This window comes from Ambystoma mexicanum, chromosome 1p (assembly GCF_040938575.1).
Source record: "Ambystoma mexicanum isolate Mex_15411 chromosome 1p, UKY_AmexF1_1, whole genome shotgun sequence".
NCBI classification, from domain to species: Eukaryota; Metazoa; Chordata; class Amphibia; order Caudata; family Ambystomatidae; genus Ambystoma; species Ambystoma mexicanum.
This window is the reverse complement of record NC_090921.1, coordinates 237,676,773-237,704,178: the sequence shown is the minus strand read 5'-3', so window position 1 is coordinate 237,704,178 and position 27,406 is coordinate 237,676,773. Positions and strand designations below refer to the sequence as shown.

Below are 27,406 nucleotides of genomic sequence, written 5' to 3'. Positions count from 1 at the left end.
AGAGCTAGGGTTAGATGCAGGGAAAGAGTGAGAGTTATAATTAGGGATAAAGCTAACAGGTGATCATTACTCGTCATGTAACATGATACAAAGGGTCAGAAGAGGAACTGATTCAGGGTTACAATTTGGACTTCGCAGACAACAGGAGCACTAAATGGTGCTGAGGGGGACTCAATAAAGTGGACCGGCCGCCTAATGTAAGCAATTGTGCACAAATATTGTACGATGACTAGCGTTGCCGGTGCTTTTTTCTTAAAGAGTCAGTTCTTGGCACCCATTCCCTACTTGACTCAGCCTAATCTTCAAGAATATTTGTCAAGAACTAAAAAAAATCCAGAAACGGTTTAACCTCCCCGTCGGGGAATTGAACCCCGGACACTGACCACTATACTAACGAGGAGACGTGAGGGCATGAAATGAACAGCTGCTGATGTCTGCACAGCATCCAGCGACCACCTAGCTGGCCTAGGGGGGTCTCATTTTCCCCCGTCAAACGGCTTGCCCGATCTAAGGCTAATTTCTTTCTTTTTATCGGCACCAGGCTTAAAACTCAGTTTAAGGCGATAGTTCCGGGCTATGTTTGACTCCAGAGTTGAATCTGTCATCCCGCATTTCCTCAGCAAATCAAGCTACCCATCTCAAGTCTCATGAGCTGAGGACGGCAAAGTCCCTGTGGGCTTAGGACAGTCAAAGAAACCCCTGGGCTGCATGCTAAGCCCCTTTTCGGCTTCACTTTCCGAATCCTGCCCTAGCTTGCGATTAGTTTTTTTCTCACTTCTTGCCCCCATCTCCCACCTTGCCTCATGGTCTCCCCTCCTCTGCGCACCTGACAGTTTGCCTGCCCTTCCACTGCCTGTCTCCAGACTTTCCAAGGAGAAAAGGCAAAGCACTAAAGCGGGCCGGGCAACGGGTCAAGTTCCGCTTTCGGCGACTAGCAGGGAGGTAGCGTGGCCGAGCGGTCTAAGGCGCTGGATTAAGGCTCCAGTCTCTTCGGAGGCGTGGGTTCAAATCCCACCGCTGCCACTTTTCCTGGCCTTGCATTTTAAAGAAGAACGTAACGTTGACCTCTTCCTTCATTAGTGCCACCTCTGTCGCAATGAGCAAGCGGATGGTATGCCACACCCTGCAGGAAAAAGGTTTCGCTTCTGACGTCTTGCTTTTCTGGACATCCAGTCTCAAGTTTCCCATCTGGAACGGCGCTCCCTGCTGCTTTGTGAAGGCTTGCTGCAAGAGCCTTCGAAACCCAGGAGCTCTTGCGTTGAGCTGTGACGCGTCCTGGGAAGACCTCCCGTTGCAGCGGAATGAGCCCCACTTCCAGGGCGTGCTGGTAGCAAATTTCCCACAGCCCACAGGGAGCAAACGATCCCAGGTGTGATGTATCACCAGGAGAGGCTGAGATGAGAGTAGGGGTTCACGCGTGTGCCCGGACCGAGGTTAATGATGGGATTAGAGCTAGGGTTAGATGCAGGGAAAGAGTGAGAGTTATAATTAGGGATAAAGCTAACAGGTGATCATTACTCGTCATGTAACATGATACAAAGGGTCAGAAGAGGAACTGATTCAGGGTTACAATTTGGACTTCGCAGACAACAGGAGCACTAAATGGTGCTGAGGGGGACTCAATAAAGTGGACCGGCCGCCTAATGTAAGCAATTGTGCACAAATATTGTACGATGACTAGCGTTGCCGGTGCTTTTTTCTTAAAGAGTCAGTTCTTGGCACCCATTCCCTACTTGACTCAGCCTAATCTTCAAGAATATTTGTCAAGAACTAAAAAAAATCCAGAAACGGTTTAACCTCCCCGTCGGGGAATTGAACCCCGGTCTCCCGCGTGACAGGCGGGGATACTGACCACTATACTAACGAGGAGACGTGAGGGCATGAAATGAACAGCTGCTGATGTCTGCACAGCATCCAGCGACCACCTAGCTGGCCTAGGGGGGTCTCATTTTCCCCCGTCAAACGGCTTGCCCGATCTAAGGCTAATTTCTTTCTTTTTATCGGCACCAGGCTTAAAACTCAGTTTAAGGCGATAGTTCCGGGCTATGTTTGACTCCAGAGTTGAATCTGTCATCCCGCATTTCCTCAGCAAATCAAGCTACCCATCTCAAGTCTCATGAGCTGAGGACGGCAAAGTCCCTGTGGGCTTAGGACAGTCAAAGAAACCCCTGGGCTGCATGCTAAGCCCCTTTTCGGCTTCACTTTCCGAATCCTGCCCTAGCTTGCGATTAGTTTTTTTCTCACTTCTTGCCCCCATCTCCCACCTTGCCTCATGGTCTCCCCTCCTCTGCGCACCTGACAGTTTGCCTGCCCTTCCACTGCCTGTCTCCAGACTTTCCAAGGAGAAAAGGCAAAGCACTAAAGCGGGCCGGGCAACGGGTCAAGTTCCGCTTTCGGCGACTAGCAGGGAGGTAGCGTGGCCGAGCGGTCTAAGGCGCTGGATTAAGGCTCCAGTCTCTTCGGAGGCGTGGGTTCAAATCCCACCGCTGCCACTTTTCCTGGCCTTGCATTTTAAAGAAGAACGTAACGTTGACCTCTTCCTTCATTAGTGCCACCTCTGTCGCAATGAGCAAGCGGATGGTATGCCACACCCTGCAGGAAAAAGGTTTCGCTTCTGACGTCTTGCTTTTCTGGACATCCAGTCTCAAGTTTCCCATCTGGAACGGCGCTCCCTGCTGCTTTGTGAAGGCTTGCTGCAAGAGCCTTCGAAACCCAGGAGCTCTTGCGTTGAGCTGTGACGCGTCCTGGGAAGACCTCCCGTTGCAGCGGAATGAGCCCCACTTCCAGGGCGTGCTGGTAGCAAATTTCCCACAGCCCACAGGGAGCAAACGATCCCAGGTGTGATGTATCACCAGGAGAGGCTGAGATGAGAGTAGGGGTTCACGCGTGTGCCCGGACCGAGGTTAATGATGGGATTAGAGCTAGGGTTAGATGCAGGGAAAGAGTGAGAGTTATAATTAGGGATAAAGCTAACAGGTGATCATTACTCGTCATGTAACATGATACAAAGGGTCAGAAGAGGAACTGATTCAGGGTTACAATTTGGACTTCGCAGACAACAGGAGCACTAAATGGTGCTGAGGGGGACTCAATAAAGTGGACCGGCCGCCTAATGTAAGCAATTGTGCACAAATATTGTACGATGACTAGCGTTGCCGGTGCTTTTTTCTTAAAGAGTCAGTTCTTGGCACCCATTCCCTACTTGACTCAGCCTAATCTTCAAGAATATTTGTCAAGAACTAAAAAAAATCCAGAAACGGTTTAACCTCCCCGTCGGGGAATTGAACCCCGGTCTCCCGCATGACAGGCGGGGATACTGACCACTATACTAACGAGGAGACGTGAGGGCATGAAATGAACAGCTGCTGATGTCTGCACAGCATCCAGCGACCACCTAGCTGGCCTAGGGGGGTCTCATTTTCCCCCGTCAAACGGCTTGCCCGATCTAAGGCTAATTTCTTTCTTTTTATCGGCACCAGGCTTAAAACTCAGTTTAAGGCGATAGTTCCGGGCTATGTTTGACTCCAGAGTTGAATCTGTCATCCCGCATTTCCTCAGCAAATCAAGCTACCCATCTCAAGTCTCATGAGCTGAGGACGGCAAAGTCCCTGTGGGCTTAGGACAGTCAAAGAAACCCCTGGGCTGCATGCTAAGCCCCTTTTCGGCTTCACTTTCCGAATCCTGCCCTAGCTTGCGATTAGTTTTTTTCTCACTTCTTGCCCCCATCTCCCACCTTGCCTCATGGTCTCCCCTCCTCTGCGCACCTGACAGTTTGCCTGCCCTTCCACTGCCTGTCTCCAGACTTTCCAAGGAGAAAAGGCAAAGCACTAAAGCGGGCCGGGCAACGGGTCAAGTTCCGCTTTCTGCGACTAGCAGGGAGGTAGCGTGGCCGAGCGGTCTAAGGCGCTGGATTAAGGCTCCAGTCTCTTCGGAGGCGTGGGTTCAAATCCCACCGCTGCCACTTTTCCTGGCCTTGCATTTTAAAGAAGAACGTAACGTTGACCTCTTCCTTCATTAGTGCCACCTCTGTCGCAATGAGCAAGCGGATGGTATGCCACACCCTGCAGGAAAAAGGTTTCGCTTCTGACGTCTTGCTTTTCTGGACATCCAGTCTCAAGTTTCCCATCTGGAACGGCGCTCCCTGCTGCTTTGTGAAGGCTTGCTGCAAGAGCCTTCGAAACCCAGGAGCTCTTGCGTTGAGCTGTGACGCGTCCTGGGAAGACCTCCCGTTGCAGCGGAATGAGCCCCACTTCCAGGGCGTGCTGGTAGCAAATTTCCCACAGCCCACAGGGAGCAAACGATCCCAGGTGTGATGTATCACCAGGAGAGGCTGAGATGAGAGTAAGGGTTCACGCGTGTGCCCGGACCGAGGTTAATGATGGGATTAGAGCTAGGGTTAGATGCAGGGAAAGAGTGAGAGTTATAATTAGGGATAAAGCTAACAGGTGATCATTACTCGTCATGTAACATGATACAAAGGGTCAGAAGAGGAACTGATTCAGGGTTACAATTTGGACTTCGCAGACAACAGGAGCACTAAATGGTGCTGAGGGGGACTCAATAAAGTGGACCGGCCGCCTAATGTAAGCAATTGTGCACAAATATTGTACGATGACTAGCGTTGCCGGTGCTTTTTTCTTAAAGAGTCAGTTCTTGGCACCCATTCCCTACTTGACTCAGCCTAATCTTCAAGAATATTTGTCAAGAACTAAAAAAAATCCAGAAAAGGTTTAACCTCCCCGTCGGGGAATTGAACCCCGGTCTCCCGCGTGACAGGCAGGGATACTGACCACTATACTAACGAGGAGACGTGAGGGCATGAAATGAACAGCTGCTGATGTCTGCACAGCATCCAGCGACCACCTAGCTGGCCTAGGGGGTCTCATTTTCCCCCGTCAAACGGCTTGCCCGATCTAAGGCTAATTTCTTTCTTTTTATCGGCACCAGGCTTAAAACTCAGTTTAAGGCGATAGTTCCGGGCTATGTTTGACTCCAGAGTTGAATCTGTCATCCCGCATTTCCTCAGCAAATCAAGCTACCCATCTCAAGTCTCATGAGCTGAGGACGGCAAAGTCCCTGTGGGCTTAGGACAGTCAAAGAAACCCCTGGGCTGCATGCTAAGCCCCTTTTCGGCTTCACTTTCCGAATCCTGCCCTAGCTTGCGATTAGTTTTTTTCTCACTTCTTGCCCCCATCTCCCACCTTGCCTCATGGTCTCCCCTCCTCTGCGCACCTGACAGTTTGCCTGCCCTTCCACTGCCTGTCTCCAGACTTTCCAAGGAGAAAAGGCAAAGCACTAAAGCGGGCCGGGCAACGGGTCAAGTTCCGCTTTCGGCGACTAGCAGGGAGGTAGCGTGGCCGAGCGGTCTAAGGCGCTGGATTAAGGCTCCAGTCTCTTCGGAGGCGTGGGTTCAAATCCCACCGCTGCCACTTTTCCTGGCCTTGCATTTTAAAGAAGAACGTAACGTTGACCTCTTCCTTCATTAGTGCCACCTCTGTCGCAATGAGCAAGCGGATGGTATGCCACACCCTGCAGGAAAAAGGTTTCGCTTCTGACGTCTTGCTTTTCTGGACATCCAGTCTCAAGTTTCCCATCTGGAACGGCGCTCCCTGCTGCTTTGTGAAGGCTTGCTGCAAGAGCCTTCGAAACCCAGGAGCTCTTGCGTTGAGCTGTGACGCGTCCTGGGAAGACCTCCCGTTGCAGCGGAATGAGCCCCACTTCCAGGGCGTGCTGGTAGCAAATTTCCCACAGCCCACAGGGAGCAAACGATCCCAGGTGTGATGTATCACCAGGAGAGGCTGAGATGAGAGTAGGGGTTCACGCGTGTGCCCGGACCGAGGTTAATGATGGGATTAGAGCTAGGGTTAGATGCAGGGAAAGAGTGAGAGTTATAATTAGGGATAAAGCTAACAGGTGATCATTACTCGTCATGTAACATGATACAAAGGGTCAGAAGAGGAACTGATTCAGGGTTACAATTTGGACTTCGCAGACAACAGGAGCACTAAATGGTGCTGAGGGGGACTCAATAAAGTGGACCGGCCGCCTAATGTAAGCAATTGTGCACAAATATTGTACGATGACTAGCGTTGCCGGTGCTTTTTTCTTAAAGAGTCAGTTCTTGGCACCCATTCCCTACTTGACTCAGCCTAATCTTCAAGAATATTTGTCAAGAACTAAAAAAAATCCAGAAAAGGTTTAATCTCCCCGTCGGTGAATTGAACCCCGGTCTCCCGCGTGACAGGCGGGGACACTGACCACTATACTAACGAGGAGACGTGAGGGCATGAAATGAACAGCTGCTGATGTCTGCACAGCATCCAGCGACCACCTAGCTGGCCTAGGGGGGTCTCATTTTCCCCCGTCAAACGGCTTGCCCGATCTAAGGCTAATTTCTTTCTTTTTATCGGCACCAGGCTTAAAACTCAGTTTAAGGCGATAGTTCCGGGCTATGTTTGACTCCAGAGTTGAATCTGTCATCCCGCATTTCCTCAGCAAATCAAGCTACCCATCTCAAGTCTCATGAGCTGAGGACGGCAAAGTCCCTGTGGGCTTAGGACAGTCAAAGAAACCCCTGGGCTGCATGCTAAGCCCCTTTTCGGCTTCACTTTCCGAATCCTGCCCTAGCTTGCGATTAGTTTTTTTCTCACTTCTTGCCCCCATCTCCCACCTTGCCTCATGGTCTCCCCTCCTCTGCGCACCTGACAGTTTGCCTGCCCTTCCACTGCCTGTCTCCAGACTTTCCAAGGAGAAAAGGCAAAGCACTAAAGCGGGCCGGGCAACGGGTCAAGTTCCGCTTTCTGCGACTAGCAGGGAGGTAGCGTGGCCGAGCGGTCTAAGGCGCTGGATTAAGGCTCCAGTCTCTTCGGAGGCGTGGGTTCAAATCCCACCGCTGCCACTTTTCCTGGCCTTGCATTTTAAAGAAGAACGTAACGTTGACCTCTTCCTTCATTAGTGCCACCTCTGTCGCAATGAGCAAGCGGATGGTATGCCACACCCTGCAGGAAAAAGGTTTCGCTTCTGACGTCTTGCTTTTCTGGACATCCAGTCTCAAGTTTCCCATCTGGAACGGCGCTCCCTGCTGCTTTGTGAAGGCTTGCTGCAAGAGCCTTCGAAACCCAGGAGCTCTTGCGTTGAGCTGTGACGCGTCCTGGGAAGACCTCCCGTTGCAGCGGAATGAGCCCCACTTCCAGGGCGTGCTGGTAGCAAATTTCCCACAGCCCACAGGGAGCAAACGATCCCAGGTGTGATGTATCACCAGGAGAGGCTGAGATGAGAGTAAGGGTTCACGCGTGTGCCCGGACCGAGGTTAATGATGGGATTAGAGCTAGGGTTAGATGCAGGGAAAGAGTGAGAGTTATAATTAGGGATAAAGCTAACAGGTGATCATTACTCGTCATGTAACATGATACAAAGGGTCAGAAGAGGAACTGATTCAGGGTTACAATTTGGACTTCGCAGACAACAGGAGCACAAAATGGTGCTGAGGGGGACTCAATAAAGTGGACCGGCCGTCTAATGTAAGCAATTGTGCACAAATATTGTACGATGACTAGCGTTGCCGGTGCTTTTTTCTTAAAGAGTCAGTTCTTGGCACCCATTCCCTACTTGACTCAGCCTAATCTTCAAGAATATTTGTCAAGAACTAAAAAAAATCCAGAAAAGGTTTAACCTCCCCGTCGGGGAATTGAACCCCGGTCTCCCGCGTGACAGGCGGGGATACTGACCACTATACTAACGAGGAGACGTGAGGGCATGAAATGAACAGCTGCTGATGTCTGCACAGCATCCAGCGACCACCTAGCTGGCCTAGGGGGTCTCATTTTCCCCCGTCAAACGGCTTGCCCGATCTAAGGCTAATTTCTTTCTTTTTATCGGCACCAGGCTTAAAACTCAGTTTAAGGCGATAGTTCCGGGCTATGTTTGACTCCAGAGTTGAATCTGTCATCCCGCATTTCCTCAGCAAATCAAGCTACCCATCTCAAGTCTCATGAGCTGAGGACGGCAAAGTCCCTGTGGGCTTAGGACAGTCAAAGAAACCCCTGGGCTGCATGCTAAGCCCCTTTTCGGCTTCACTTTCCGAATCCTGCCCTAGCTTGCGATTAGTTTTTTTCTCACTTCTTGCCCCCATCTCCCACCTTGCCTCATGGTCTCCCCTCCTCTGCGCACCTGACAGTTTGCCTGCCCTTCCACTGCCTGTCTCCAGACTTTCCAAGGAGAAAAGGCAAAGCACTAAAGCGGGCCGGGCAACGGGTCAAGTTCCGCTTTCGGCGACTAGCAGGGAGGTAGCGTGGCCGAGCGGTCTAAGGCGCTGGATTAAGGCTCCAGTCTCTTCGGAGGCGTGGGTTCAAATCCCACCGCTGCCACTTTTCCTGGCCTTGCATTTTAAAGAAGAACGTAACGTTGACCTCTTCCTTCATTAGTGCCACCTCTGTCGCAATGAGCAAGCGGATGGTATGCCACACCCTGCAGGAAAAAGGTTTCGCTTCTGACGTCTTGCTTTTCTGGACATCCAGTCTCAAGTTTCCCATCTGGAACGGCGCTCCCTGCTGCTTTGTGAAGGCTTGCTGCAAGAGCCTTCGAAACCCAGGAGCTCTTGCGTTGAGCTGTGACGCGTCCTGGGAAGACCTCCCGTTGCAGCGGAATGAGCCCCACTTCCAGGGCGTGCTGGTAGCAAATTTCCCACAGCCCACAGGGAGCAAACGATCCCAGGTGTGATGTATCACCAGGAGAGGCTGAGATGAGAGTAAGGGTTCACGCGTGTGCCCGGACCGAGGTTAATGATGGGATTAGAGCTAGGGTTAGATGCAGGGAAAGAGTGAGAGTTATAATTAGGGATAAAGCTAACAGGTGATCATTACTCGTCATGTAACATGATACAAAGGGTCAGAAGAGGAACTGATTCAGGGTTACAATTTGGACTTCGCAGACAACAGGAGCACTAAATGGTGCTGAGGGGGACTCAATAAAGTGGACCGGCCGCCTAATGTAAGCAATTGTGCACAAATATTGTACGATGACTAGCGTTGCCGGTGCTTTTTTCTTAAAGAGTCAGTTCTTGGCACCCATTCCCTACTTGACTCAGCCTAATCTTCAAGAATATTTGTCAAGAACTAAAAAAAATCCAGAAAAGGTTTAACCTCCCCGTCGGGGAATTGAACCCCGGTCTCCCGCGTGACAGGCGGGGATACTGACCACTATACTAACGAGGAGACGTGAGGGCATGAAATGAACAGCTGCTGATGTCTGCACAGCATCCAGCGACCACCTAGCTGGCCTAGGGGGTCTCATTTTCCCCCGTCAAACGGCTTGCCCGATCTAAGGCTAATTTCTTTCTTTTTATCGGCACCAGGCTTAAAACTCAGTTTAAGGCGATAGTTCCGGGCTATGTTTGACTCCAGAGTTGAATCTGTCATCCCGCATTTCCTCAGCAAATCAAGCTACCCATCTCAAGTCTCATGAGCTGAGGACGGCAAAGTCCCTGTGGGCTTAGGACAGTCAAAGAAACCCCTGGGCTGCATGCTAAGCCCCTTTTCGGCTTCACTTTCCGAATCCTGCCCTAGCTTGCGATTAGTTTTTTTCTCACTTCTTGCCCCCATCTCCCACCTTGCCTCATGGTCTCCCCTCCTCTGCGCACCTGACAGTTTGCCTGCCCTTCCACTGCCTGTCTCCAGACTTTCCAAGGAGAAAAGGCAAAGCACTAAAGCGGGCCGGGCAACGGGTCAAGTTCCGCTTTCGGCGACTAGCAGGGAGGTAGCGTGGCCGAGCGGTCTAAGGCGCTGGATTAAGGCTCCAGTCTCTTCGGAGGCGTGGGTTCAAATCCCACCGCTGCCACTTTTCCTGGCCTTGCATTTTAAAGAAGAACGTAACGTTGACCTCTTCCTTCATTAGTGCCACCTCTGTCGCAATGAGCAAGCGGATGGTATGCCACACCCTGCAGGAAAAAGGTTTCGCTTCTGACGTCTTGCTTTTCTGGACATCCAGTCTCAAGTTTCCCATCTGGAACGGCGCTCCCTGCTGCTTTGTGAAGGCTTGCTGCAAGAGCCTTCGAAACCCAGGAGCTCTTGCGTTGAGCTGTGACGCGTCCTGGGAAGACCTCCCGTTGCAGCGGAATGAGCCCCACTTCCAGGGCGTGCTGGTAGCAAATTTCCCACAGCCCACAGGGAGCAAACGATCCCAGGTGTGATGTATCACCAGGAGAGGCTGAGATGAGAGTAAGGGTTCACGCGTGTGCCCGGACCGAGGTTAATGATGGGATTAGAGCTAGGGTTAGATGCAGGGAAAGAGTGAGAGTTATAATTAGGGATAAAGCTAACAGGTGATCATTACTCGTCATGTAACATGATACAAAGGGTCAGAAGAGGAACTGATTCAGGGTTACAATTTGGACTTCGCAGACAACAGGAGCACTAAATGGTGCTGAGGGGGACTCAATAAAGTGGACCGGCCGCCTAATGTAAGCAATTGTGCACAAATATTGTACGATGACTAGCGTTGCCGGTGCTTTTTTCTTAAAGAGTCAGTTCTTGGCACCCATTCCCTACTTGACTCAGCCTAATCTTCAAGAATATTTGTCAAGAACTAAAAAAAATCCAGAAAAGGTTTAACCTCCCCGTCGGGGACCCCGGTCTCCCGCGTGACAGGCGGGGATACTGACCACTATACTAACGAGGAGACGTGAGGGCATGAAATGAACAGCTGCTGATGTCTGCACAGCATCCAGCGACCACCTAGCTGGCCTAGGGGGTCTCATTTTCCCCCGTCAAATGGCTTGCCCGATCTAAGGCTAATTTCTTTCTTTTTATCGGCACCAGGCTTAAAACTCAGTTTAAGGCGATAGTTCCGGGCTATGTTTGACTCCAGAGTTGAATCTGTCATCCCGCATTTCCTCAGCAAATCAAGCTACCCATCTCAAGTCTCATGAGCTGAGGACGGCAAAGTCCCTGTGGGCTTAGGACAGTCAAAGAAACCCCTGGGCTGCATGCTAAGCCCCTTTTCGGCTTCACTTTCCGAATCCTGCCCTAGCTTGCGATTAGTTTTTTTCTTACTTCTTGCCCCCATCTCCCACCTTGCCTCATGGTCTCCCCTCCTCTGCGCACCTGACAGTTTGCCTGCCCTTCCACTGCCTGTCTCCAGACTTTCCAAGGAGAAAAGGCAAAGCACTAAAGCGGGCCGGGCAACGGGTCAAGTTCCGCTTTCGGCGACTAGCAGGGAGGTAGCGTGGCCGAGCGGTCTAAGGCGCTGGATTAAGGCTCCAGTCTCTTCGGAGGCGTGGGTTCAAATCCCACCGCTGCCACTTTTCCTGGCCTTGCATTTTAAAGAAGAACGTAACGTTGACCTCTTCCTTCATTAGTGCCACCTCTGTCGCAATGAGCAAGCGGATGGTATGCCACACCCTGCAGGAAAAAGGTTTCGCTTCTGACGTCTTGCTTTTCTGGACATCCAGTCTCAAGTTTCCCATCTGGAACGGCGCTCCCTGCTGCTTTGTGAAGGCTTGCTGCAAGAGCCTTCGAAACCCAGGAGCTCTTGCGTTGAGCTGTGACGCGTCCTGGGAAGACCTCCCGTTGCAGCGGAATGAGCCCCACTTCCAGGGCGTGCTGGTAGCAAATTTCCCACAGCCCACAGGGAGCAAACGATCCCAGGTGTGATGTATCACCAGGAGAGGCTGAGATGAGAGTAAGGGTTCACGCGTGTGCCCGGACCGAGGTTAATGATGGGATTAGAGCTAGGGTTAGATGCAGGGAAAGAGTGAGAGTTATAATTAGGGATAAAGCTAACAGGTGATCATTACTCGTCATGTAACATGATACAAAGGGTCAGAAGAGGAACTGATTCAGGGTTACAATTTGGACTTCGCAGACAACAGGAGCACTAAATGGTGCTGAGGGGGACTCAATAAAGTGGACCGGCCGCCTAATGTAAGCAATTGTGCACAAATATTGTACGATGACTAGCGTTGCCGGTGCTTTTTTCTTAAAGAGTCAGTTCTTGGCACCCATTCCCTACTTGACTCAGCCTAATCTTCAAGAATATTTGTCAAGAACTAAAAAAAATCCAGAAAAGGTTTAACCTCCCCGTCGGGGAATTGAACCCCGGTCTCCCGCGTGACAGGCGGGGACACTGACCACTATACTAACGAGGAGACGTGAGGGCATGAAATGAACAGCTGCTGATGTCTGCACAGCATCCAGCGACCACCTAGCTGGCCTAGGGGGTCTCATTTTCCCCCGTCAAACGGCTTGCCCGATCTAAGGCTAATTTCTTTCTTTTTATCGGCACCAGGCTTAAAACTCAGTTTAAGGCGATAGTTCCGGGCTATGTTTGACTCCAGAGTTGAATCTGTCATCCCGCATTTCCTCAGCAAATCAAGCTACCCATCTCAAGTCTCATGAGCTGAGGACGGCAAAGTCCCTGTGGGCTTAGGACAGTCAAAGAAACCCCTGGGCTGCATGCTAAGCCCCTTTTCGGCTTCACTTTCCGAATCCTGCCCTAGCTTGCGATTAGTTTTTTTCTCACTTCTTGCCCCCATCTCCCACCTTGCCTCATGGTCTCCCCTCCTCTGCGCACCTGACAGTTTGCCTGCCCTTCCACTGCCTGTCTCCAGACTTTCCAAGGAGAAAAGGCAAAGCACTAAAGCGGGCCGGGCAACGGGTCAAGTTCCGCTTTCGGCGACTAGCAGGGAGGTAGCGTGGCCGAGCGGTCTAAGGCACTGGATTAAGGCTCCAGTCTCTTCGGAGGCGTGGGTTCAAATCCCACCGCTGCCACTTTTCCTGGCCTTGCATTTTAAAGAAGAACGTAACGTTGACCTCTTCCTTCATTAGTGCCACCTCTGTCGCAATGAGCAAGCGGATGGTATGCCACACCCTGCAGGAAAAAGGTTTCGCTTCTGACGTCTTGCTTTTCTGGACATCCAGTCTCAAGTTTCCCATCTGGAACGGCGCTCCCTGCTGCTTTGTGAAGGCTTGCTGCAAGAGCCTTCGAAACCCAGGAGCTCTTGCGTTGAGCTGTGACGCGTCCTGGGAAGACCTCCCGTTGCAGCGGAATGAGCCCCACTTCCAGGGCGTGCTGGTAGCAAATTTCCCACAGCCCACAGGGAGCAAACGATCCCAGGTGTGATGTATCACCAGGAGAGGCTGAGATGAGAGTAGGGGTTCACGCGTGTGCCCGGACCGAGGTTAATGATGGGATTAGAGCTAGGGTTAGATGCAGGGAAAGAGTGAGAGTTATAATTAGGGATAAAGCTAACAGGTGATCATTACTCGTCATGTAACATGATACAAAGGGTCAGAAGAGGAACTGATTCAGGGTTACAATTTGGACTTCGCAGACAACAGGAGCACTAAATGGTGCTGAGGGGGACTCAATAAAGTGGACCGGCCGCCTAATGTAAGCAATTGTGCACAAATATTGTACGATGACTAGCGTTGCCGGTGCTTTTTTCTTAAAGAGTCAGTTCTTGGCACCCATTCCCTACTTGACTCAGCCTAATCTTCAAGAATATTTGTCAAGAACTAAAAAAAATCCAGAAACGGTTTAACCTCCCCGTCGGGGAATTGAACCCCGGTCTCCCGCGTGACAGGCGGGGATACTGACCACTATACTAACGAGGAGACGTGAGGGCATGAAATGAACAGCTGCTGATGTCTGCACAGCATCCAGCGACCACCTAGCTGGCCTAGGGGGGTCTCATTTTCCCCCGTCAAACGGCTTGCCCGATCTAAGGCTAATTTCTTTCTTTTTATCGGCACCAGGCTTAAAACTCAGTTTAAGGCGATAGTTCCGGGCTATGTTTGACTCCAGAGTTGAATCTGTCATCCCGCATTTCCTCAGCAAATCAAGCTACCCATCTCAAGTCTCATGAGCTGAGGACGGCAAAGTCCCTGTGGGCTTAGGACAGTCAAAGAAACCCCTGGGCTGCATGCTAAGCCCCTTTTCGGCTTCACTTTCCGAATCCTGCCCTAGCTTGCGATTAGTTTTTTTCTCACTTCTTGCCCCCATCTCCCACCTTGCCTCATGGTCTCCCCTCCTCTGCGCACCTGACAGTTTGCCTGCCCTTCCACTGCCTGTCTCCAGACTTTCCAAGGAGAAAAGGCAAAGCACTAAAGCGGGCCGGGCAACGGGTCAAGTTCCGCTTTCGGCGACTAGCAGGGAGGTAGCGTGGCCGAGCGGTCTAAGGCGCTGGATTAAGGCTCCAGTCTCTTCGGAGGCGTGGGTTCAAATCCCACCGCTGCCACTTTTCCTGGCCTTGCATTTTAAAGAAGAACGTAACGTTGACCTCTTCCTTCATTAGTGCCACCTCTGTCGCAATGAGCAAGCGGATGGTATGCCACACCCTGCAGGAAAAAGGTTTCGCTTCTGACGTCTTGCTTTTCTGGACATCCAGTCTCAAGTTTCCCATCTGGAACGGCGCTCCCTGCTGCTTTGTGAAGGCTTGCTGCAAGAGCCTTCGAAACCCAGGAGCTCTTGCGTTGAGCTGTGACGCGTCCTGGGAAGACCTCCCGTTGCAGCGGAATGAGCCCCACTTCCAGGGCGTGCTGGTAGCAAATTTCCCACAGCCCACAGGGAGCAAACGATCCCAGGTGTGATGTATCACCAGGAGAGGCTGAGATGAGAGTAGGGGTTCACGCGTGTGCCCGGACCGAGGTTAATGATGGGATTAGAGCTAGGGTTAGATGCAGGGAAAGAGTGAGAGTTATAATTAGGGATAAAGCTAACAGGTGATCATTACTCGTCATGTAACATGATACAAAGGGTCAGAAGAGGAACTGATTCAGGGTTACAATTTGGACTTCGCAGACAACAGGAGCACTAAATGGTGCTGAGGGGGACTCAATAAAGTGGACCGGCCGCCTAATGTAAGCAATTGTGCACAAATATTGTACGATGACTAGCGTTGCCGGTGCTTTTTTCTTAAAGAGTCAGTTCTTGGCACCCATTCCCTACTTGACTCAGCCTAATCTTCAAGAATATTTGTCAAGAACTAAAAAAAATCCAGAAACGGTTTAACCTCCCCGTCGGGGAATTGAACCCCGGTCTCCCGCGTGACAGGCGGGGATACTGACCACTATACTAACGAGGAGACGTGAGGGCATGAAATGAACAGCTGCTGATGTCTGCACAGCATCCAGCGACCACCTAGCTGGCCTAGGGGGGTCTCATTTTCCCCCGTCAAACGGCTTGCCCGATCTAAGGCTAATTTCTTTCTTTTTATCGGCACCAGGCTTAAAACTCAGTTTAAGGCGATAGTTCCGGGCTATGTTTGACTCCAGAGTTGAATCTGTCATCCCGCATTTCCTCAGCAAATCAAGCTACCCATCTCAAGTCTCATGAGCTGAGGACGGCAAAGTCCCTGTGGGCTTAGGACAGTCAAAGAAACCCCTGGGCTGCATGCTAAGCCCCTTTTCGGCTTCACTTTCCGAATCCTGCCCTAGCTTGCGATTAGTTTTTTTCTCACTTCTTGCCCCCATCTCCCACCTTGCCTCATGGTCTCCCCTCCTCTGCGCACCTGACAGTTTGCCTGCCCTTCCACTGCCTGTCTCCAGACTTTCCAAGGAGAAAAGGCAAAGCACTAAAGCGGGCCGGGCAACGGGTCAAGTTCCGCTTTCGGCGACTAGCAGGGAGGTAGCGTGGCCGAGCGGTCTAAGGCGCTGGATTAAGGCTCCAGTCTCTTCGGAGGCGTGGGTTCAAATCCCACCGCTGCCACTTTTCCTGGCCTTGCATTTTAAAGAAGAACGTAACGTTGACCTCTTCCTTCATTAGTGCCACCTCTGTCGCAATGAGCAAGCGGATGGTATGCCACACCCTGCAGGAAAAAGGTTTCGCTTCTGACGTCTTGCTTTTCTGGACATCCAGTCTCAAGTTTCCCATCTGGAACGGCGCTCCCTGCTGCTTTGTGAAGGCTTGCTGCAAGAGCCTTCGAAACCCAGGAGCTCTTGCGTTGAGCTGTGACGCGTCCTGGGAAGACCTCCCGTTGCAGCGGAATGAGCCCCACTTCCAGGGCGTGCTGGTAGCAAATTTCCCACAGCCCACAGGGAGCAAACGATCCCAGGTGTGATGTATCACCAGGAGAGGCTGAGATGAGAGTAGGGGTTCACGCGTGTGCCCGGACCGAGGTTAATGATGGGATTAGAGCTAGGGTTAGATGCAGGGAAAGAGTGAGAGTTATAATTAGGGATAAAGCTAACAGGTGATCATTACTCGTCATGTAACATGATACAAAGGGTCAGAAGAGGAACTGATTCAGGGTTACAATTTGGACTTCGCAGACAACAGGAGCACTAAATGGTGCTGAGGGGGACTCAATAAAGTGGACCGGCCGCCTAATGTAAGCAATTGTGCACAAATATTGTACGATGACTAGCGTTGCCGGTGCTTTTTTCTTAAAGAGTCAGTTCTTGGCACCCATTCCCTACTTGACTCAGCCTAATCTTCAAGAATATTTGTCAAGAACTAAAAAAAATCCAGAAACGGTTTAACCTCCCCGTCGGGGAATTGAACCCCGGTCTCCCGCGTGACAGGCGGGGATACTGACCACTATACTAACGAGGAGACGTGAGGGCATGAAATGAACAGCTGCTGATGTCTGCACAGCATCCAGCGACCACCTAGCTGGCCTAGGGGGGTCTCATTTTCCCCCGTCAAACGGCTTGCCCGATCTAAGGCTAATTTCTTTCTTTTTATCGGCACCAGGCTTAAAACTCAGTTTAAGGCGATAGTTCCGGGCTATGTTTGACTCCAGAGTTGAATCTGTCATCCCGCATTTCCTCAGCAAATCAAGCTACCCATCTCAAGTCTCATGAGCTGAGGACGGCAAAGTCCCTGTGGGCTTAGGACAGTCAAAGAAACCCCTGGGCTGCATGCTAAGCCCCTTTTCGGCTTCACTTTCCGAATCCTGCCCTAGCTTGCGATTAGTTTTTTTCTCACTTCTTGCCCCCATCTCCCACCTTGCCTCATGGTCTCCCCTCCTCTGCGCACCTGACAGTTTGCCTGCCCTTCCACTGCCTGTCTCCAGACTTTCCAAGGAGAAAAGGCAAAGCACTAAAGCGGGCCGGGCAACGGGTCAAGTTCCGCTTTCGGCGACTAGCAGGGAGGTAGCGTGGCCGAGCGGTCTAAGGCGCTGGATTAAGGCTCCAGTCTCTTCGGAGGCGTGGGTTCAAATCCCACCGCTGCCACTTTTCCTGGCCTTGCATTTTAAAGAAGAACGTAACGTTGACCTCTTCCTTCATTAGTGCCACCTCTGTCGCAATGAGCAAGCGGATGGTATGCCACACCCTGCAGGAAAAAGGTTTCGCTTCTGACGTCTTGCTTTTCTGGACATCCAGTCTCAAGTTTCCCATCTGGAACGGCGCTCCCTGCTGCTTTGTGAAGGCTTGCTGCAAGAGCCTTCGAAACCCAGGAGCTCTTGCGTTGAGCTGTGACGCGTCCTGGGAAGACCTCCCGTTGCAGCGGAATGAGCCCCACTTCCAGGGCGTGCTGGTAGCAAATTTCCCACAGCCCACAGGGAGCAAACGATCCCAGGTGTGATGTATCACCAGGAGAGGCTGAGATGAGAGTAGGGGTTCACGCGTGTGCCCGGACCGAGGTTAATGATGGGATTAGAGCTAGGGTTAGATGCAGGGAAAGAGTGAGAGTTATAATTAGGGATAAAGCTAACAGGTGATCATTACTCGTCATGTAACATGATACAAAGGGTCAGAAGAGGAACTGATTCAGGGTTACAATTTGGACTTCGCAGACAACAGGAGCACTAAATGGTGCTGAGGGGGACTCAATAAAGTGGACCGGCCGCCTAATGTAAGCAATTGTGCACAAATATTGTACGATGACTAGCGTTGCCGGTGCTTTTTTCTTAAAGAGTCAGTTCTTGGCACCCATTCCCTACTTGACTCAGCCTAATCTTCAAGAATATTTGTCAAGAACTAAAAAAAATCCAGAAACGGTTTAACCTCCCCGTCGGGGAATTGAACCCCGGTCTCCCGCGTGACAGGCGGGGATACTGACCACTATACTAACGAGGAGACGTGAGGGCATGAAATGAACAGCTGCTGATGTCTGCACAGCATCCAGCGACCACCTAGCTGGCCTAGGGGGGTCTCATTTTCCCCCGTCAAACGGCTTGCCCGATCTAAGGCTAATTTCTTTCTTTTTATCGGCACCAGGCTTAAAACTCAGTTTAAGGCGATAGTTCCGGGCTATGTTTGACTCCAGAGTTGAATCTGTCATCCCGCATTTCCTCAGCAAATCAAGCTACCCATCTCAAGTCTCATGAGCTGAGGACGGCAAAGTCCCTGTGGGCTTAGGACAGTCAAAGAAACCCCTGGGCTGCATGCTAAGCCCCTTTTCGGCTTCACTTTCCGAATCCTGCCCTAGCTTGCGATTAGTTTTTTTCTCACTTCTTGCCCCCATCTCCCACCTTGCCTCATGGTCTCCCCTCCTCTGCGCACCTGACAGTTTGCCTGCCCTTCCACTGCCTGTCTCCAGACTTTCCAAGGAGAAAAGGCAAAGCACTAAAGCGGGCCGGGCAACGGGTCAAGTTCCGCTTTCTGCGACTAGCAGGGAGGTAGCGTGGCCGAGCGGTCTAAGGCGCTGGATTAAGGCTCCAGTCTCTTCGGAGGCGTGGGTTCAAATCCCACCGCTGCCACTTTTCCTGGCCTTGCATTTTAAAGAAGAACGTAACGTTGACCTCTTCCTTCATTAGTGCCACCTCTGTCGCAATGAGCAAGCGGATGGTATGCCACACCCTGCAGGAAAAAGGTTTCGCTTCTGACGTCTTGCTTTTCTGGACATCCAGTCTCAAGTTTCCCATCTGGAACGGCGCTCCCTGCTGCTTTGTGAAGGCTTGCTGCAAGAGCCTTCGAAACCCAGGAGCTCTTGCGTTGAGCTGTGACGCGTCCTGGGAAGACCTCCCGTTGCAGCGGAATGAGCCCCACTTCCAGGGCGTGCTGGTAGCAAATTTCCCACAGCCCACAGGGAGCAAACGATCCCAGGTGTGATGTATCACCAGGAGAGGCTGAGATGAGAGTAAGGGTTCACGCGTGTGCCCGGACCGAGGTTAATGATGGGATTAGAGCTAGGGTTAGATGCAGGGAAAGAGTGAGAGTTATAATTAGGGATAAAGCTAACAGGTGATCATTACTCGTCATGTAACATGATACAAAGGGTCAGAAGAGGAACTGATTCAGGGTTACAATTTGGACTTCGCAGACAACAGGAGCACTAAATGGTGCTGAGGGGGACTCAATAAAGTGGACCGGCCGCCTAATGTAAGCAATTGTGCACAAATATTGTACGATGACTAGCGTTGCCGGTGCTTTTTTCTTAAAGAGTCAGTTCTTGGCACCCATTCCCTACTTGACTCAGCCTAATCTTCAAGAATATTTGTCAAGAACTAAAAAAAATCCAGAAAAGGTTTAACCTCCCCGTCGGGGAATTGAACCCCGGTCTCCCGCGTGACAGGCGGGGATACTGACCACTATACTAACGAGGAGACGTGAGGGCATGAAATGAACAGCTGCTGATGTCTGCACAGCATCCAGCGACCACCTAGCTGGCCTAGGGGGTCTCATTTTCCCCCGTCAAACGGCTTGCCCGATCTAAGGCTAATTTCTTTCTTTTTATCGGCACCAGGCTTAAAACTCAGTTTAAGGCGATAGTTCCGGGCTATGTTTGACTCCAGAGTTGAATCTGTCATCCCGCATTTCCTCAGCAAATCAAGCTACCCATCTCAAGTCTCATGAGCTGAGGACGGCAAAGTCCCTGTGGGCTTAGGACAGTCAAAGAAACCCCTGGGCTGCATGCTAAGCCCCTTTTCGGCTTCACTTTCCGAATCCTGCCCTAGCTTGCGATTAGTTTTTTTCTCACTTCTTGCCCCCATCTCCCACCTTGCCTCATGGTCTCCCCTCCTCTGCGCACCTGACAGTTTGCCTGCCCTTCCACTGCCTGTCTCCAGACTTTCCAAGGAGAAAAGGCAAAGCACTAAAGCGGGCCGGGCAACGGGTCAAGTTCCGCTTTCGGCGACTAGCAGGGAGGTAGCGTGGCCGAGCGGTCTAAGGCGCTGGATTAAAGCTCCAGTCTCTTCGGAGGCGTGGGTTCAAATCCCACCGCTGCCACTTTTCCTGGCCTTGCATTTTAAAGAAGAACGTAACGTTGACCTCTTCCTTCATTAGTGCCACCTCTGTCGCAATGAGCAAGCGGATGGTATGCCACACCCTGCAGGAAAAAGGTTTCGCTTCTGACGTCTTGCTTTTCTGGACATCCAGTCTCAAGTTTCCCATCTGGAACGGCGCTCCCTGCTGCTTTGTGAAGGCTTGCTGCAAGAGCCTTCGAAACCCAGGAGCTCTTGCGTTGAGCTGTGACGCGTCCTGGGAAGACCTCCCGTTGCAGCGGAATGAGCCCCACTTCCAGGGCGTGCTGGTAGCAAATTTCCCACAGCCCACAGGGAGCAAACGATCCCAGGTGTGATGTATCACCAGGAGAGGCTGAGATGAGAGTAAGGGTTCACGCGTGTGCCCGGACCGAGGTTAATGATGGGATTAGAGCTAGGGTTAGATGCAGGGAAAGAGTGAGAGTTATAATTAGGGATAAAGCTAACAGGTGATCATTACTCGTCATGTAACATGATACAAAGGGTCAGAAGAGGAACTGATTCAGGGTTACAATTTGGACTTCGCAGACAACAGGAGCACTAAATGGTGCTGAGGGGGACTCAATAAAGTGGACCGGCCGCCTAATGTAAGCAATTGTGCACAAATATTGTACGATGACTAGCGTTGCCGGTGCTTTTTTCTTAAAGAGTCAGTTCTTGGCACCCATTCCCTACTTGACTCAGCCTAATCTTCAAGAATATTTGTCAAGAACTAAAAAAAATCCAGAAAAGGTTTAACCTCCCCGTCGGGGAATTGAACCCCGGTCTCCCGCGTGACAGGCGGGGACACTGACCACTATACTAACGAGGAGACGTGAGGGCATGAAATGAACAGCTGCTGATGTCTGCACAGCATCCAGCGACCACCTAGCTGGCCTAGGGGGTCTCATTTTCCCCCGTCAAACGGCTTGCCCGATCTAAGGCTAATTTCTTTCTTTTTATCGGCACCAGGCTTAAAACTCAGTTTAAGGCGATAGTTCCGGGCTATGTTTGACTCCAGAGTTGAATCTGTCATCCCGCATTTCCTCAGCAAATCAAGCTACCCATCTCAAGTCTCATGAGCTGAGGACGGCAAAGTCCCTGTGGGCTTAGGACAGTCAAAGAAACCCCTGGGCTGCATGCTAAGCCCCTTTTCGGCTTCACTTTCCGAATCCTGCCCTAGCTTGCGATTAGTTTTTTTCTCACTTCTTGCCCCCATCTCCCACCTTGCCTCATGGTCTCCCCTCCTCTGCGCACCTGACAGTTTGCCTGCCCTTCCACTGCCTGTCTCCAGACTTTCCAAGGAGAAAAGGCAAAGCACTAAAGCGGGCCGGGCAACGGGTCAAGTTCCGCTTTCGGCGACTAGCAGGGAGGTAGCGTGGCCGAGCGGTCTAAGGCACTGGATTAAGGCTCCAGTCTCTTCGGAGGCGTGGGTTCAAATCCCACCGCTGCCACTTTTCCTGGCCTTGCATTTTAAAGAAGAACGTAACGTTGACCTCTTCCTTCATTAGTGCCACCTCTGTCGCAATGAGCAAGCGGATGGTATGCCACACCCTGCAGGAAAAAGGTTTCGCTTCTGACGTCTTGCTTTTCTGGACATCCAGTCTCAAGTTTCCCATCTGGAACGGCGCTCCCTGCTGCTTTGTGAAGGCTTGCTGCAAGAGCCTTCGAAACCCAGGAGCTCTTGCGTTGAGCTGTGACGCGTCCTGGGAAGACCTCCCGTTGCAGCGGAATGAGCCCCACTTCCAGGGCGTGCTGGTAGCAAATTTCCCACAGCCCACAGGGAGCAAACGATCCCAGGTGTGATGTATCACCAGGAGAGGCTGAGATGAGAGTAGGGGTTCACGCGTGTGCCCGGACCGAGGTTAATGATGGGATTAGAGCTAGGGTTAGATGCAGGGAAAGAGTGAGAGTTATAATTAGGGATAAAGCTAACAGGTGATCATTACTCGTCATGTAACATGATACAAAGGGTCAGAAGAGGAACTGATTCAGGGTTACAATTTGGACTTCGCAGACAACAGGAGCACTAAATGGTGCTGAGGGGGACTCAATAAAGTGGACCGGCCGCCTAATGTAAGCAATTGTGCACAAATATTGTACGATGACTAGCGTTGCCGGTGCTTTTTTCTTAAAGAGTCAGTTCTTGGCACCCATTCCCTACTTGACTCAGCCTAATCTTCAAGAATATTTGTCAAGAACTAAAAAAAATCCAGAAACGGTTTAACCTCCCCGTCGGGGAATTGAACCCCGGTCTCCCGCGTGACAGGCGGGGATACTGACCACTATACTAACGAGGAGACGTGAGGGCATGAAATGAACAGCTGCTGATGTCTGCACAGCATCCAGCGACCACCTAGCTGGCCTAGGGGGGTCTCATTTTCCCCCGTCAAACGGCTTGCCCGATCTAAGGCTAATTTCTTTCTTTTTATCGGCACCAGGCTTAAAACTCAGTTTAAGGCGATAGTTCCGGGCTATGTTTGACTCCAGAGTTGAATCTGTCATCCCGCATTTCCTCAGCAAATCAAGCTACCCATCTCAAGTCTCATGAGCTGAGGACGGCAAAGTCCCTGTGGGCTTAGGACAGTCAAAGAAACCCCTGGGCTGCATGCTAAGCCCCTTTTCGGCTTCACTTTCCGAATCCTGCCCTAGCTTGCGATTAGTTTTTTTCTCACTTCTTGCCCCCATCTCCCACCTTGCCTCATGGTCTCCCCTCCTCTGCGCACCTGACAGTTTGCCTGCCCTTCCACTGCCTGTCTCCAGACTTTCCAAGGAGAAAAGGCAAAGCACTAAAGCGGGCCGGGCAACGGGTCAAGTTCCGCTTTCGGCGACTAGCAGGGAGGTAGCGTGGCCGAGCGGTCTAAGGCGCTGGATTAAGGCTCCAGTCTCTTCGGAGGCGTGGGTTCAAATCCCACCGCTGCCACTTTTCCTGGCCTTGCATTTTAAAGAAGAACGTAACGTTGACCTCTTCCTTCATTAGTGCCACCTCTGTCGCAATGAGCAAGCGGATGGTATGCCACACCCTGCAGGAAAAAGGTTTCGCTTCTGACGTCTTGCTTTTCTGGACATCCAGTCTCAAGTTTCCCATCTGGAACGGCGCTCCCTGCTGCTTTGTGAAGGCTTGCTGCAAGAGCCTTCGAAACCCAGGAGCTCTTGCGTTGAGCTGTGACGCGTCCTGGGAAGACCTCCCGTTGCAGCGGAATGAGCCCCACTTCCAGGGCGTGCTGGTAGCAAATTTCCCACAGCCCACAGGGAGCAAACGATCCCAGGTGTGATGTATCACCAGGAGAGGCTGAGATGAGAGTAGGGGTTCACGCGTGTGCCCGGACCGAGGTTAATGATGGGATTAGAGCTAGGGTTAGATGCAGGGAAAGAGTGAGAGTTATAATTAGGGATAAAGCTAACAGGTGATCATTACTCGTCATGTAACATGATACAAAGGGTCAGAAGAGGAACTGATTCAGGGTTACAATTTGGACTTCGCAGACAACAGGAGCACTAAATGGTGCTGAGGGGGACTCAATAAAGTGGACCGGCCGCCTAATGTAAGCAATTGTGCACAAATATTGTACGATGACTAGCGTTGCCGGTGCTTTTTTCTTAAAGAGTCAGTTCTTGGCACCCATTCCCTACTTGACTCAGCCTAATCTTCAAGAATATTTGTCAAGAACTAAAAAAAATCCAGAAACGGTTTAACCTCCCCGTCGGGGAATTGAACCCCGGTCTCCCGCGTGACAGGCGGGGATACTGACCACTATACTAACGAGGAGACGTGAGGGCATGAAATGAACAGCTGCTGATGTCTGCACAGCATCCAGCGACCACCTAGCTGGCCTAGGGGGGTCTCATTTTCCCCCGTCAAACGGCTTGCCCGATCTAAGGCTAATTTCTTTCTTTTTATCGGCACCAGGCTTAAAACTCAGTTTAAGGCGATAGTTCCGGGCTATGTTTGACTCCAGAGTTGAATCTGTCATCCCGCATTTCCTCAGCAAATCAAGCTACCCATCTCAAGTCTCATGAGCTGAGGACGGCAAAGTCCCTGTGGGCTTAGGACAGTCAAAGAAACCCCTGGGCTGCATGCTAAGCCCCTTTTCGGCTTCACTTTCCGAATCCTGCCCTAGCTTGCGATTAGTTTTTTTCTCACTTCTTGCCCCCATCTCCCACCTTGCCTCATGGTCTCCCCTCCTCTGCGCACCTGACAGTTTGCCTGCCCTTCCACTGCCTGTCTCCAGACTTTCCAAGGAGAAAAGGCAAAGCACTAAAGCGGGCCGGGCAACGGGTCAAGTTCCGCTTTCGGCGACTAGCAGGGAGGTAGCGTGGCCGAGCGGTCTAAGGCGCTGGATTAAGGCTCCAGTCTCTTCGGAGGCGTGGGTTCAAATCCCACCGCTGCCACTTTTCCTGGCCTTGCATTTTAAAGAAGAACGTAACGTTGACCTCTTCCTTCATTAGTGCCACCTCTGTCGCAATGAGCAAGCGGATGGTATGCCACACCCTGCAGGAAAAAGGTTTCGCTTCTGACGTCTTGCTTTTCTGGACATCCAGTCTCAAGTTTCCCATCTGGAACGGCGCTCCCTGCTGCTTTGTGAAGGCTTGCTGCAAGAGCCTTCGAAACCCAGGAGCTCTTGCGTTGAGCTGTGACGCGTCCTGGGAAGACCTCCCGTTGCAGCGGAATGAGCCCCACTTCCAGGGCGTGCTGGTAGCAAATTTCCCACAGCCCACAGGGAGCAAACGATCCCAGGTGTGATGTATCACCAGGAGAGGCTGAGATGAGAGTAGGGGTTCACGCGTGTGCCCGGACCGAGGTTAATGATGGGATTAGAGCTAGGGTTAGATGCAGGGAAAGAGTGAGAGTTATAATTAGGGATAAAGCTAACAGGTGATCATTACTCGTCATGTAACATGATACAAAGGGTCAGAAGAGGAACTGATTCAGGGTTACAATTTGGACTTCGCAGACAACAGGAGCACTAAATGGTGCTGAGGGGGACTCAATAAAGTGGACCGGCCGCCTAATGTAAGCAATTGTGCACAAATATTGTACGATGACTAGCGTTGCCGGTGCTTTTTTCTTAAAGAGTCAGTTCTTGGCACCCATTCCCTACTTGACTCAGCCTAATCTTCAAGAATATTTGTCAAGAACTAAAAAAAATCCAGAAACGGTTTAACCTCCCCGTCGGGGAATTGAACCCCGGTCTCCCGCGTGACAGGCGGGGATACTGACCACTATACTAACGAGGAGACGTGAGGGCATGAAATGAACAGCTGCTGATGTCTGCACAGCATCCAGCGACCACCTAGCTGGCCTAGGGGGGTCTCATTTTCCCCCGTCAAACGGCTTGCCCGATCTAAGGCTAATTTCTTTCTTTTTATCGGCACCAGGCTTAAAACTCAGTTTAAGGCGATAGTTCCGGGCTATGTTTGACTCCAGAGTTGAATCTGTCATCCCGCATTTCCTCAGCAAATCAAGCTACCCATCTCAAGTCTCATGAGCTGAGGACGGCAAAGTCCCTGTGGGCTTAGGACAGTCAAAGAAACCCCTGGGCTGCATGCTAAGCCCCTTTTCGGCTTCACTTTCCGAATCCTGCCCTAGCTTGCGATTAGTTTTTTTCTCACTTCTTGCCCCCATCTCCCACCTTGCCTCATGGTCTCCCCTCCTCTGCGCACCTGACAGTTTGCCTGCCCTTCCACTGCCTGTCTCCAGACTTTCCAAGGAGAAAAGGCAAAGCACTAAAGCGGGCCGGGCAACGGGTCAAGTTCCGCTTTCTGCGACTAGCAGGGAGGTAGCGTGGCCGAGCGGTCTAAGGCGCTGGATTAAGGCTCCAGTCTCTTCGGAGGCGTGGGTTCAAATCCCACCGCTGCCACTTTTCCTGGCCTTGCATTTTAAAGAAGAACGTAACGTTGACCTCTTCCTTCATTAGTGCCACCTCTGTCGCAATGAGCAAGCGGATGGTATGCCACACCCTGCAGGAAAAAGGTTTCGCTTCTGACGTCTTGCTTTTCTGGACATCCAGTCTCAAGTTTCCCATCTGGAACGGCGCTCCCTGCTGCTTTGTGAAGGCTTGCTGCAAGAGCCTTCGAAACCCAGGAGCTCTTGCGTTGAGCTGTGACGCGTCCTGGGAAGACCTCCCGTTGCAGCGGAATGAGCCCCACTTCCAGGGCGTGCTGGTAGCAAATTTCCCACAGCCCACAGGGAGCAAACGATCCCAGGTGTGATGTATCACCAGGAGAGGCTGAGATGAGAGTAAGGGTTCACGCGTGTGCCCGGACCGAGGTTAATGATGGGATTAGAGCTAGGGTTAGATGCAGGGAAAGAGTGAGAGTTATAATTAGGGATAAAGCTAACAGGTGATCATTACTCGTCATGTAACATGATACAAAGGGTCAGAAGAGGAACTGATTCAGGGTTACAATTTGGACTTCGCAGACAACAGGAGCACTAAATGGTGCTGAGGGGGACTCAATAAAGTGGACCGGCCGCCTAATGTAAGCAATTGTGCACAAATATTGTACGATGACTAGCGTTGCCGGTGCTTTTTTCTTAAAGAGTCAGTTCTTGGCACCCATTCCCTACTTGACTCAGCCTAATCTTCAAGAATATTTGTCAAGAACTAAAAAAAATCCAGAAAAGGTTTAACCTCCCCGTCGGGGAATTGAACCCCGGTCTCCCGCGTGACAGGCGGGGATACTGACCACTATACTAACGAGGAGACGTGAGGGCATGAAATGAACAGCTGCTGATGTCTGCACAGCATCCAGCGACCACCTAGCTGGCCTAGGGGGTCTCATTTTCCCCCGTCAAACGGCTTGCCCGATCTAAGGCTAATTTCTTTCTTTTTATCGGCACCAGGCTTAAAACTCAGTTTAAGGCGATAGTTCCGGGCTATGTTTGACTCCAGAGTTGAATCTGTCATCCCGCATTTCCTCAGCAAATCAAGCTACCCATCTCAAGTCTCATGAGCTGAGGACGGCAAAGTCCCTGTGGGCTTAGGACAGTCAAAGAAACCCCTGGGCTGCATGCTAAGCCCCTTTTCGGCTTCACTTTCCGAATCCTGCCCTAGCTTGCGATTAGTTTTTTTCTCACTTCTTGCCCCCATCTCCCACCTTGCCTCATGGTCTCCCCTCCTCTGCGCACCTGACAGTTTGCCTGCCCTTCCACTGCCTGTCTCCAGACTTTCCAAGGAGAAAAGGCAAAGCACTAAAGCGGGCCGGGCAACGGGTCAAGTTCCGCTTTCGGCGACTAGCAGGGAGGTAGCGTGGCCGAGCGGTCTAAGGCGCTGGATTAAG

The 27,406-nt window shown here is 51.4% G+C and overlaps 13 non-coding genes across 13 annotated transcripts; 1 reads left to right on the top strand and 12 right to left on the bottom strand.

Annotated features, from left to right (window-relative positions):
* Positions 1-1,797: 1,797 nt before the first annotated feature.
* TRNAD-GUC (transfer RNA aspartic acid (anticodon GUC)) lies at positions 1,798-1,869 on the bottom strand. Its single transcript has one exon. It is a non-coding gene; the product is annotated as a tRNA-Asp (tRNA).
* Positions 1,870-7,672: 5,803 nt separating this feature from the next.
* TRNAD-GUC (transfer RNA aspartic acid (anticodon GUC)) lies at positions 7,673-7,744 on the bottom strand. Its single transcript has one exon. It is a non-coding gene; the product is annotated as a tRNA-Asp (tRNA).
* Positions 7,745-9,140: 1,396 nt separating this feature from the next.
* On the bottom strand, positions 9,141-9,212 carry TRNAD-GUC (transfer RNA aspartic acid (anticodon GUC)). Its single transcript has one exon. It is a non-coding gene; the product is annotated as a tRNA-Asp (tRNA).
* A 4,326-nt stretch (positions 9,213-13,538) lies between these two features.
* Positions 13,539-13,610, bottom strand: TRNAD-GUC (transfer RNA aspartic acid (anticodon GUC)). Its single transcript has one exon. It is a non-coding gene; the product is annotated as a tRNA-Asp (tRNA).
* Positions 13,611-15,007: 1,397 nt separating this feature from the next.
* TRNAD-GUC (transfer RNA aspartic acid (anticodon GUC)) lies at positions 15,008-15,079 on the bottom strand. Its single transcript has one exon. It is a non-coding gene; the product is annotated as a tRNA-Asp (tRNA).
* A 1,397-nt stretch (positions 15,080-16,476) lies between these two features.
* TRNAD-GUC (transfer RNA aspartic acid (anticodon GUC)) lies at positions 16,477-16,548 on the bottom strand. Its single transcript has one exon. It is a non-coding gene; the product is annotated as a tRNA-Asp (tRNA).
* A 1,397-nt stretch (positions 16,549-17,945) lies between these two features.
* Positions 17,946-18,017, bottom strand: TRNAD-GUC (transfer RNA aspartic acid (anticodon GUC)). The gene has a single exon. It is a non-coding gene; the product is annotated as a tRNA-Asp (tRNA).
* A 1,397-nt stretch (positions 18,018-19,414) lies between these two features.
* Positions 19,415-19,486, bottom strand: TRNAD-GUC (transfer RNA aspartic acid (anticodon GUC)). Its single transcript has one exon. It is a non-coding gene; the product is annotated as a tRNA-Asp (tRNA).
* A 540-nt stretch (positions 19,487-20,026) lies between these two features.
* On the top strand, positions 20,027-20,108 carry TRNAF-AAA (transfer RNA phenylalanine (anticodon AAA)). The gene has a single exon. It is a non-coding gene; the product is annotated as a tRNA-Phe (tRNA).
* A 2,242-nt stretch (positions 20,109-22,350) lies between these two features.
* TRNAD-GUC (transfer RNA aspartic acid (anticodon GUC)) lies at positions 22,351-22,422 on the bottom strand. The gene has a single exon. It is a non-coding gene; the product is annotated as a tRNA-Asp (tRNA).
* Positions 22,423-23,819: 1,397 nt separating this feature from the next.
* TRNAD-GUC (transfer RNA aspartic acid (anticodon GUC)) lies at positions 23,820-23,891 on the bottom strand. Its single transcript has one exon. It is a non-coding gene; the product is annotated as a tRNA-Asp (tRNA).
* Positions 23,892-25,288: 1,397 nt separating this feature from the next.
* Positions 25,289-25,360, bottom strand: TRNAD-GUC (transfer RNA aspartic acid (anticodon GUC)). The gene has a single exon. It is a non-coding gene; the product is annotated as a tRNA-Asp (tRNA).
* Positions 25,361-26,757: 1,397 nt separating this feature from the next.
* Positions 26,758-26,829, bottom strand: TRNAD-GUC (transfer RNA aspartic acid (anticodon GUC)). Its single transcript has one exon. It is a non-coding gene; the product is annotated as a tRNA-Asp (tRNA).
* Between the last annotated feature and the right edge of the window lie 577 nt (positions 26,830-27,406).